General features: G+C 46.2%; 1 protein-coding gene across 1 annotated transcript in view; it reads left to right on the top strand.

Moving 5' to 3' along the window:
- The first annotated feature begins 341 nt into the window (after nt 1-341).
- The window catches only part of F13A1 (coagulation factor XIII A chain), a 191,927-nt gene continuing 180,840 nt past the window's right edge, over nt 342-11,428 (top strand). Inside the window, exon 1 of the mRNA XM_042808748.1 lies at nt 342-415. The gene's annotated coding sequence lies outside the window, so the exon portion shown is untranslated. The remainder of the gene's footprint in view (nt 416-11,428) is intronic.

The following is an 11,428-nucleotide window of genomic DNA, read 5'->3' as shown; positions in this document are numbered from 1 at the left end:
AGTAAGAAAAGAGTCCGTAATGGAAATCAGAAGATGGAAGTGGTTGAACCCCAGGCCCAAACACACATTCCTGACAGGTGACGTGTATTTCTACTGACTGTTGACTGTTCCGATACACAAGGACTAAGAAGAATCAGTAAAGTTATGGTGTCCTCTTAATGATGGAGAAAGGCTGTCTTAGTGCTTAATTGCTGCTGAACACACAATCCATCTCTCCTCCTGCTCTGTTCCTCCTCCTAACTCTGAAACGAGCCACAGAGGAAACCAAAAATTACCCCTGCACCCCTCATACTCTCAACAGCAATTTTTCCCCCTCCAGTAGGATCACCTTGCTGAATCCACCTGCTTTGGGATGGCAAGGATTGTCATCCTGGCCTCAGAGAGAAGCACAGCTCTGGATGGGAAGCGTGAGAAGGTAAGGGGCTGCAAACTAAGGGTGGTTCTCAGGAAGAAGTCTTCTGAGCCTTGTGTTGGCAGGTGAAGCTGTTAACGAACAGGCTGCAGACCTGCTGTGGGGGATAGGCAGCTGTATCAATATCTGGTACTGAGAAGTCTTCTGGTGTGCTAGACTGAAGGAGCAGGTGTGTGCCATGTCCAGCTCCTCTCTGCAGGGCAGCAGTCTCTGGCTGAGAAGGGTCAATCACCAAAGCTGGTAGCACCCTTGAGTTCTGCAGCAGGAGCAGCCAGAGCTGCTGTCACGCTCTGAAGAGACCTTTAAACAGGGTATGAATTTCAAAAAGGACGTGAGAATGTGAGCAAATACATTGCTCTGTGTTGTTTGATCTTTGCTGTGCTCACAGTGGGTAGAAAGAAGGAATTTATGCATTCTTTGTAAGGGATGGAGGGAACACCTTATTTAGCTACCAAATCAGCTTGTAACGGAAACTTGCCGCTCCCTACATTTTTGGCTGGCTGCTGAGGTCAGATGGGATAATGCCAGAGTTAGCATTTGTCCTAGTTACTGAGGAGAGAGCTCTGTCTTGTTAACGTAGGTTGAAATCACCTCATGCTGTGGATGTACGTCGCTAACGTGCAAGGAGATTTTTATCACTGAAATCTTAAAGTGCTAGGAAAGTGGTTTTGATACAAATCAAGATGATTGCTTAACTGGAAGCTTTCTATTTTCATGCTGCGTGACACTAGATATGTGCCAAAAAGCAAGGGCCCAGAAGGACAGTTCAAGAGTTCCTAAAGTTTGTGGCTGGATCCTCACTGCTTTTTGCCATTACTTTTATTATTTCAGAGGGGCCTGCTTTGAAGGGCCACTGGTGATGGCAGAGGTAGCAGCTGGGGCATTGCAACCTTTTTGTGTTTCATGATGGCCTTTCCTGTATTAAGAGCCCAGGTGTGAGCTCTTGTTAGGAGAGGGGAGGGGCTGCCAGCTCCTTGGGAAAGCTGCTAATGGGGCTGGTTGCCAGAAAATCAGTGCTTCTGGGTAGCTCTCTTACCATATTCAAGGAGTTCCTGGAAAAACATAGGATTATTGAGGTTGGAAAAAACCATGGAGATCATCTAGTCCAACCATCAACCCTTCACCACCATGTCTGTTCCTCCTGATAGCCTTTGTGGGAAGCAGGCTTGTATGCTTGCCTGCAGCAAAGGTAAGTTTTCTGAGAGACTTTGAGTCTTTTGATAGACTCTGGACATGTACATGGAGTAGTTCTTCCACCTGGATGTACTGCATGATGTTCAGGGGAAGATCAGAACTTCTGGCCTGTCTGGCTAGAAATTTGGGCACTGCTGTCCTGGATCACATGGTTTGCAGAGCCTCACTTTTTGTTGGCAGTTTCTACAATTGTGGTAGAGAAGGGCCAAGTTTCACGGAGGAAAATATGGCCGTGAGAACTTTTAAATCACTAAAAAAAGACACAGTTCCTGCAATCTTTGCTATGACTCATCTGGGCTGTTACTTGAGGAAGACAGGCTGGTGAGCAGTTGTGGACCTGTCTGCTCAAGGGGGGCAGCACTCATTTGTGAACTTGTTGAAGTCCTGAAAGCAGAATTGGTGTAGGTGAGTGGTTCCCATGCTGAGCCTCTGACCACTGATTTCCTTCCAGCCAGTGCCAGATGCAGCTTACGGAGGGCAAGCAAGTCATGGCTGCTAGTTTCTCCACTGCTACTGTGCAAGTCTAAGGAATTAAAATCTGGCACATGTTTTTTCATGGTTATCTTTCCCCTGCAAACAATGAAATAGTTGCAAGAATATCAATGATTCCTGCACGACGGGGTTTTATGCTGCAGCAAGTGTTGCAAAGGGGCTGGGGAGGGCCTGCAAGGAAACCTGTTGTCTGCATTACTGACGGGAGTGGTGATTTCAAGATGTTTTAGCAATGCTCTTCCCACTTAATACTTAATTTGAAGTTCACCAAGAGTAAAAGCACTGCTGTGAATCAGTGTGCAGTAGCTTGTTCAGACACCTTCCTGCAGTGAACAAGCCATGCTCCTGTGGGGCTTTGCTGGGACATCAAGGTGCCAACAGAAGTCTTGGCAAGTCTTGCAGCATGGCTCCCTCCTCCCTGGAGTTGAATCTCAGCAGGAAGGAGCGCTCAGCCAGTCCTGGTGCAAACTGCTTGCAGAATGGCAGGGTTGTGCCATTTCCCTGCCTGGGAGCTGGAGTGGCTGTCCCCTGCCACCCCTGCTGTTTGCTCAGGGAGAGGGAGCTGGGGTGCTGAGTGGCGATAACGTGTCCGTCCTGATAAAGTGCTTTTGTTGTTTGCCTGCTGGGTCAGCACCAGGTAGGTGTTCTGCATTACAGTGCATTAAGGGTGTAGGCTGCCTGGAAAAAAAAAAAAGGAAAAAAGAAAGAGGAAAAAAAGTTAAAAGGGACTTTGAATGGGCTGGGTCCAGGTGTCAGAGGGTTAAAACAGAACAGTTCCGGTAGTTGCTCGAGGGAGAAAGTTGTATAACATCACCTTGTGCAGAGTAAACATCTCTATCTCAACTAGCCAGTCCGTTAAGGTTCTGATGTGAGGGAGAGAGAGAAACACTCCCGCAATCATAAAGCCATCGTCTGTTTTACGGAGGTTTAGTTTGTTGGCTGCCTTTTTTTTTTTTTTTTTTTCCCAGCCAAGCTTTTGCAATGCTGTATCGCCATCCTCAAGGCAGGAAAAAAGATTACGGGGGAGGAGGTGGGAGGGGAAAAAAGAACAGCGACTCGTGGCAAACGTCAGCAGTTTAACAGTGCCACCTCCTGGATGTCCCCGGCCCGGCGACAGCTCTGCACTGACGTGTCCTATGCTTACTTGTCCCCAGGAGAAGCCACGAAGCCCCATACAGCGACTCTGGTCTCCTGCAGCATCTCGCTGAGGGTGTGGAGTTGCAGGGGAAAAAATCAGCTGCAAGTTACACCTAGTCAGCACAGCAGCCAGAAACAGCATGATATACAAGGGCTGGTGAGGGCAGGGTGCCTCCACTTCATGCAAAACCCACAGGTTTTGCAATATGTTTTTGTCTGCAGGGGATGAAAAGAAGGGATGGTGCACGCAGACTATAAAATGGTTTTGTTTCAAGGAGGGAGAAGGGGTGATCCTCTTTGGGAAGGTCAGCTCCATTGTTCAGGTGCTGATATTTAAACTTCACCAAATGTTAATTAAATGCAATTGGTAGGAAGCTATTTGAAAATGAGAAGCCTTGTTCCTGTAGTTTGGCCCAGAAGTTTTGAGATCAAAGTCTTTTATGGATCTATTTATTTATTTATTTTAATCTCTTACAGAGAGGAATGCCCCCCTGAAGTCTTTTGTTTCAGCAGAGCATCGCTTTCTAACAGGCTTTTTCCACCTGGTTGCAGGGAGAAATCAGACCTACAGTTAAGAAAAAAGCATAAGGCTTTCTCTTTGGGAACAGAACAGGATTTACTGGAGTTATTTGCTGCCCTGTTCTTTAGGCCCTTGATTCCCTACTCACACCAACTGACCAAGGACATGGCTGCTGCACAGGGCAGTGTGGCTGTAGCTGGGCAGTCTCACGGAGGCTGTGCTGCTGAGTGGTGCTACACATGCCTCCTGACACAGGGTGGTGTGAGGACCATGTGATTCTTCCTTGAGATGGGGCATTAAGCTGGAAAGCAAGGACTTGCCTGTGTCTGGCACTGAGGAGGTGGGGGTTGGCATAGTGAGGAAGTAACCATCCCTGGGCAGCCGGTGCTATTTGGCTCCAGCTCCAGATAAAACCTCAGTATTGATGCTGTGCTCTGTCACAGGCACCGTGTCTGTGATGGGCACTTGAGCAGCCAAGGCAGACATTTGGGCCTAGGGTGGATTTCCTGAGGTACGCCAGCTGCTTCAACACACTCTTAAGAACACCTACAGATGGTTATGGCCTGATAGGCAGCATCTTCCATCTCTAACAAAGTAATCCATCTTTGCAGAGGTTCTGGTAATAGTGTGGTGTTTTTTTGTTTTGTTTTTCCCTCTAGATGGTACAATTGCATTCACTTATGCAGTACAGTAGAACAGCTTCCTAATGCTGTCTCTGTCATACTGTTCAGGCCATTTCTTTTGATTTATGTTTGTATTTCCCTGTGCTCCCCCTTCTCCTCACTTTTTTTTCTCATCCTATAGTGTTTTCTGTGGGAACAGTAACTACCGAGAAAGCAGGAATGAGCTGCCAGGAGCAGCAGAAACTGCTTGAGATGAATTTGTTGGGAAAACCCGATAGCGGGGTAGTGCCTCCTGAAGGGCACTTCAGCCTGCGGTGTGGCAATACAGGAATCTTAGCAGTGCTTTAGGCTTAAAGCAGCAGTCTCATCTTTGTCTCTGGGAATATGGTAGAACAACTTATTGTAGAACAACTTATCAAGTGTAGTCAGTGTGGGTTCGCCAATGGGAAGTCATTCTCAACTAACCTGGTAGAAGTTGTGACTGGCTGGGTAGAGGTGGGGAGAGCAGTGGATGTTGTGCAGCTTGACTTCAGCAAGGTCTTGTTTAACATCTACATCAGTTCCTTGAATGGATAGAGTCCACCCTCAGCAAGCATGCTGATGATGTGAAGCTGGGAGGAGTAGCTGAGACACAAGAAGGATGAGAAGGCTGTGCTGCTATTCAGCAAGACCTGAACAGGGTGGAGAGGAACCTAATGAGTTACAACAAGGGCAAGTGAACAGTCCTGTAACTAGGGAGAAATAACCGCGTGCGTCAGTACAGGTGAGAGGCTGACCTGCTGCAAATGACCTCTGTGGAGAAGGACCTGGGTGTTCTAGCGGACAACAGGCTGGCCATGAGACAGCAGTGTGCCCTTATGGCCCAGAAAGCCAATGGTATCCTGGGGTGCATTAAAAACATCATGGCCAGCAGGTCAAGGGAGGTGATCCTCCCCCTCTGTTCTGCTCTGGTGAGGCCACATCTAAAGTGCTTTGTCCAGTTCAAGAAACACAGGGGAGTACTGGAGAGAATCCAGTGGAGGGCCGCAAAGATGCTGAGGGGCCTGGAGCATCTCCTGTATGAGAACGGCTGAGGGACCTGGGATCTTACCAATGCTTATGAATTCAATGGTGCCAGGCACAGTGGTGCCCGGAAACAGGACAACAGACACAAACTGGAACACAGGAAGTTCCATCTGAACGTGAGGAATAACTTACTTTGAAGATGACAGAGCACTGGAACAGACTGCACAGAGAGATTGTGGAGTCGTCTTCTCTGGAGATATTCAAAAACCCCTCTGGACACTTTCCTGTATGACCTGCTGTAAGGATTCTGCTTTAGCTGGGGGTTGGACTGGGTGATGTCCAGAGGTCCTTTTCAACCCGTACAATTCTGTGATAAGGAACACTGAATCTGGGACCTCAACTTCAGCACAGACAAAGAATTTCTGGTTTGCACCAGGCCAGGAAACTGACCAAGCCTAAAATAAGCGCATAAAGCCACAGTGCAACTCCCACGTGTTGATACAACGAGGAGTTCTTGCAGCCAATTCAGCTGTTGGAGGCCCCACAGCATCGAGACACCATTTAATAGTTTTTTGGATTTCCTTCAAAATGTATCATGAGTGAGCCTTCTTCCTACTGGCCGTGTCTGCTGTGAGCACCTGTCTGGGAGGCTCCTTTGCTCGCTCCATCTGTTAGCCAGCACCCTTTCAAGACTAGCTACTTTCCTTGGCCTGGCTGCTTCCTCTGGGCTTGAGCAGATGAGGATCGTGTCTTCATATTCTACCATCTCACAAATGTTTGGGATTTCATCGTAAGTGGGAGGTAAAAAAATAAAATAAATCCAACCATGGCACAAAAACAAGAAATGAAACAAAACCAAAACCAGATAGCAAAAACAACACAAAATTTGTAGAGAAAATGCCTCATAACCCTGATGGAGATCTTAAACGTATGAAGATCAGCCCAGAAAGATTGTGACTGCCGATAAATCAGTGCAGACTAATTTCCGTGAACTCTCACAGGTGGACAGGAGGACGGGACTTTGTTCTTCTGTGTGTGTGCACTACAGAATACTCAGCTGTGATTAAACACTGAGATGCTTCAGAGTGTGCTCGAAGTTTCTTACCTTGGCTGTGCTTGGTATTTGTACCTGTGTTTCTCTTGCTTGCCAGTAAATGCCAGTGTCAGAGCAGTTTGCATTACTGACAGGAGTATACAAGAAATCTGTGTGAGCAAGCAGCAGCAGCTCGGAGGTGAAAAAATCCTGCAGTGTTGTTTCCTTGCCACATTCTACAATTGCAGTACCGAAGCTCATCCTAGCTGTGGCATTAGGCCTTCCTGGTTATTTGTACTCATCATCCAGAAGATACTGATGTGTTTGTAAATTCTCATGTCTTCTGCCACATGTTAACCCTTGGAGATATTGACACAGGAATTAGGGATGGAAAAGCATTGTGCATTCCTGATCTGGATCTGCAGTTACCTAACTTCCAGGGAGTCCTTGAATTTGTTGCTGCATTCCTGTTTCTTAGGGAACAAACCAAACTATGAATAATGAATCTGCTCTGGGGCAAAACTATTTTCCATTCATAAAATTCAACAGCAAAGCCCAAGTAGTAATTTCTCAAACTGTTACAAAAGCAATAGGAACTCTATCTTGGGACCAGAAAGCTACTGGCAGCTCCTAGCTTTTGCCATGCCACAGTTAATAGGTAAAGTGGTTCAACTCTGATTTTTAACTAGAGACAACAAAGGTTTCTCCATGTTACTGATGCAGACTGGTAGAGCTCCTAATCTTGCTCAGCTTGAACTTGGGAAAATAATGAAGGAAAAACAAAACCCATTTTCCTTCTTTTGGCATTCAGAATGGGAAATGGCCGGGGCATAGCTCAAATAAATCAAGTAGAAAGAACAGATGAAAGTTGTAGCATTGTGTTTTTGGCTGCATTAGAAGCTACTGCACAGACAGTGACGTTTCTGCTTCATATGAGGGAGTGACGAAGAACTACTGGCATGTTATGATCTGCTACAGTCTCAGCTCTGCAGTTGTTTCAAGGGTCCTGTGGGGGTTCAGGCAGAGCAGTGCTTGGAGGGACATAAATCACCATCAATGCATCATGCAGAGGTTAAAAGGGTTGTTTGATTTGGGTGCTCTAGGAAAGGGTACCTCAAGCCTTCCAGGAAAGCCTGGTTAAGACTCACTCTTCTTTTGCCCTGCAGCAGCCCAGGCTTTTCTACCTGCTTGTCAAGTGATAAAGGAGGTGAAGTTTTGCAAGGGTCAGCAGAGCACCCTGAATCAAAGAATCTGTTTTTTTCAAGGTAAGGCTGCATCAAAGTGGGGGAAAGCAAACGAGCATGGTGGAGAATAATCTGTGCTTTTTATCGCTCTGACCCCAGCTGTAAAACTTACCATAAGAAAGCTATTAAAATGGAATCTACACAAGCAAACAAAGGGCACGGGATTATCAGCAAACATTTGTTTTGGCTCTAGTGAAGCTACTCTCCTGATCAAAGCGGCTGGAGTTTGAACCTCTTTTAAATTTTCCATATCCTGCTTGGTTTGGGTATGGGGTGCCATGCTCCTCCACTGATGGCATCGGTATCTTTTGTGCAGCCAAGTGGAAGAAAGAAGGTATCAGTAGGGAGAAAGAAGCTATGTGTGAGGCTGTCATGCTGCAGTGTGAGACAAGAATAGCTTATTTTAGCTTTGCCAGACTCTGCCTGCGTTAGGAAAACAACCTAAGGCTTATTGTATAACTAGATAGTACAGACATTATCACTGGGCCAACAGGGAATGTCTTACCCTCTTGCAGGCTCATGCCTAGCAGGCTGAGAAGCTCTGCAACCCTTATCAACAAAATACCCCGCTGGCAGAAATCCCCATGAGCTGCAGGCTGGGCCCTTTGAGAGCTGCTTCTCTGATCTCTTTGTTCAGGGTTTCCCCCATCTGGAGGTGCATGAGTTACTCTTGACAGTTTGTCGCCTGGCTGATACTAATTGATCCTCTGTGATCCTTTCAGGTTCCTTGGTCAGTGTCCTGTGCTTGTGGGGTGCAGACACTTGGAGGACAGTGGGAGTGCTTCTGGAAGTGGCTGATATGGGTGTAGAACACAGTAATGGTATGAAAGCAGAGGGAGGAGATGGTTTTAAGGCTCCATGAGCAGGATCTTTTTATGCAAGCATCTCTCATTTCAGTGCATAAGTTAAAAGCAGAACAAAACTATCTTTATTTCTGATTCTTTTTTAATTGCCTGCTCTCTGATTTCTCAAAATTTTCATTCCTTCTTGCATGCAGTTGATAAGATTATTTTAGACACTGATATGCTTGAGATCAGGTCCAGTTCTAGGGCAAAGCTGGGAGGATAATGTCTGCTAACACAGTGCCTTTTCTCACTGCTTTGGGGCAGTGCTGAATGGCCATGCTGTCACTGTCCTGTGTGGGTACTGAGGGGAAAAACTATAGCAGTCTGGAACACAGGCAGAGCAAGATTTCCCCCTCCTTGTCTGAGGAGACAGTGTGGGACTCTCTGTCCTCCTGTCTTTTGTAACCAGCTCTCTCATGCTGCACGAGGAAGGTGCTGCATCCTGTGTGTGAGGCCCAGGAAGCTTTTCCTGTTTTAGGCTGGTTGAACACTGACGAGTGCCATGTGTCTGGCAGAGGGCTGCCTTTTAGGGCTGCAAAAGGGGATCTCTGCAACATACAGCCACATAATGGGGGTGGGTGGGTGAGAGCTAGAAGTTGGGGGCAGACCTTTATGTCCATCTGTGGGCTTCCTGGCACATAAATGTATGGAAGTTCTGTTTGTGCCTGGTATCTTGAACTTTGCCTGCTGAGATGCTCTGGCAAGTACAGTAACCATGGCTCAAGTCTCCGACTGGACTGCCAGATATGCTGTTCTAACAGTTTCATTTTGACTTTAACTGATATTGAATGTATTTGTAGCAAGCTGATCATTGGCCATGAAGATGTTCAGGGAAGCTGAGAAAAATGGGGTGGTTTAGCCTAGAAAAGAGAAAGCACCCAGGAGCTCTCATTGCAGCTTTACGGTACTTAATTGGAGCTTATAAGCAGGAAGGGGAGAGATTTTTTACACAGTCAGATAGTGATAGGATAAGGGGGAATGGCTTTAAACTAAAAGAGGGGAAATTTAGGTGAGATGTTAGGAAGAAATTTTGTATTCTGAGAGTGGTAAGGCACTGGCACAGGCTGCCTAGAGAAGCTGTGGGTGTCCCATGCCTGGAGGTGCTCAAGGCTGGGTTGGATAAGGCCCAGGGCAGCCTGAGTTGCTGGGTGGCAGCCCTGTCAAAGCAAGTGATTGGAACTGGACGGGCTACAAGGTTCCTTCCAATGTAAGCCATTCTATTATTCTGTTACTGTGTTTGTCTGAGACCTGTGGGAGCTCCTGGGGAGCAGGATCCTGCTCCTCCATCTCACTGATGCACTTGTCAGTCCTGGGAAGAAGGTTAATTCAGAAGAATCCACATCTTCTGTGCAGATCCTCCATTACAGTCTGTTGCGTGAGAATTGTGGGCAAAGTTATCTTCCTGCTTTACCTTCCTTGTGTCCTTGAGAAGAGCTGACTAGAAATGCTCAGGTCTCTGTTTTTGCCAAATGCAGCCACCTCCTTGCTCAGATTGCAAAGCCCTGCAGGATACTGTTCTCATCCTCATGGCTAAGCTATATTCAGAGCCTGAATGTTTTTACAGTGCCCTTATTGAGGCTGTTTCAGAAAGGCAGCCGCAGTAACTGTCAAGCACATTTGAGTTCAGGTGTAACAGACTGCAGCACAAGACTTCTGGGAGAGCACAGAACTCATTGGCTGCTCTGGGACTGAGGAAGATGAGGTTTTTGTTGCTTGACCATGCAGGATGTTGCCTGGTGAGAAGCAGGAATTCAAGGAAGAAGCTGAGGCCAAAGGGTCAGAGATCTTTTTAATTTAGAGAGCAGCTGAGGCCTTGAGCTACTGAGCCCTGAATGAAGTTTAAGACAAGGAATCTCTGTGGCATGGTAAGCTGTCCTGCTCTGGCAAAAGCCTTGGAGTGTGGGTTTAAAATCTAGTCTTAGTTCTTCAGCCTAATTCCAAGAGAAAAATGGCAAGCATCATGTTGGATAGAAAGCCAAACATTAAACATTTTTCAGTACTGCAACAGTGAGGCTCTATAATGAGTTTGAGTTAGATAGGCAGCAAAGGGTCAGAGATGGAAGATCTTGAGGGGAATGCTTTCTGCCTGAAATTCCCGCATTTTTCAGCAGTAGAGACCTCCTGCTAGAGATGTTCCAGGGCAGCACCATGTGGAGGCCAAGGCTGCTGTGGTAGGAGTCCCTGCAGGCAGGCTCCAGTGTATATGGAGCCTGACAGATTTGACTGAGAGGAACTTGGGCTATTATGGGATTGATTTCAAGTAGAAGCATTTCAATAAGCAGATATTTGTTTTTCTTTGAGTAAATTTTACATCGGATAAAAGACCTAGAGATTGGTGATGGGCATTTGGATTCTAGTCAGGCTTTTACTCCACCGTTGCAATGGAATAGGGCTGAGAAAGCCCAACTGCCTGTGTGAGTGCCTGGAAAGTGAAAGTTATGGTTGCTGCTATCACCATGGGAAGATTGAGATGTGTGAGATAGTAACTGTCATTACAGAGGTTTGATCCTGTGTAAATGGTAGAGCTAAGTGAAGTTTTGTTTGTTTCTTCTCAAGATACCTTTTTGTGGCAGTCATGGAGAGAAGTGAATCTAGAGAGCTTCTGAGATGAAGAATAAAACTGAGTTTGTATCTGTATTGTGACACCCCTTTATAATTTTACATAATAAAGAAATACATTCTTTATTATTCATTTTGAAGACCTTAGCAAGAAACTGCAGTGACTTGGGCGATCTGCTTCCAGAGCAGCATCACAATGTTAGAACTGAGTCCTGATTTGGAGAGCGGTGGCCAAAGCTATTATGGGGATCCTCAGCGTTTTTTTTTTCTTCTTCTTTTCCCTTTCTTTCTCCCAAATCACTTTAAAAATGTTTATATATATATATATAAAAACACACTGTGGCTCCCATATATATATATATAT

This window comes from Centrocercus urophasianus, unplaced genomic scaffold (genome assembly GCF_019232065.1).
Source record: "Centrocercus urophasianus isolate 14NV4802_14NV808 unplaced genomic scaffold, USGS_Curo_1.0 seq_11, whole genome shotgun sequence".
NCBI classification, from domain to species: Eukaryota; Metazoa; Chordata; class Aves; order Galliformes; family Phasianidae; genus Centrocercus; species Centrocercus urophasianus.
Note: the sequence above shows the minus strand (reverse complement) of the source record. Positions and strands in the feature narration are given on the sequence as shown.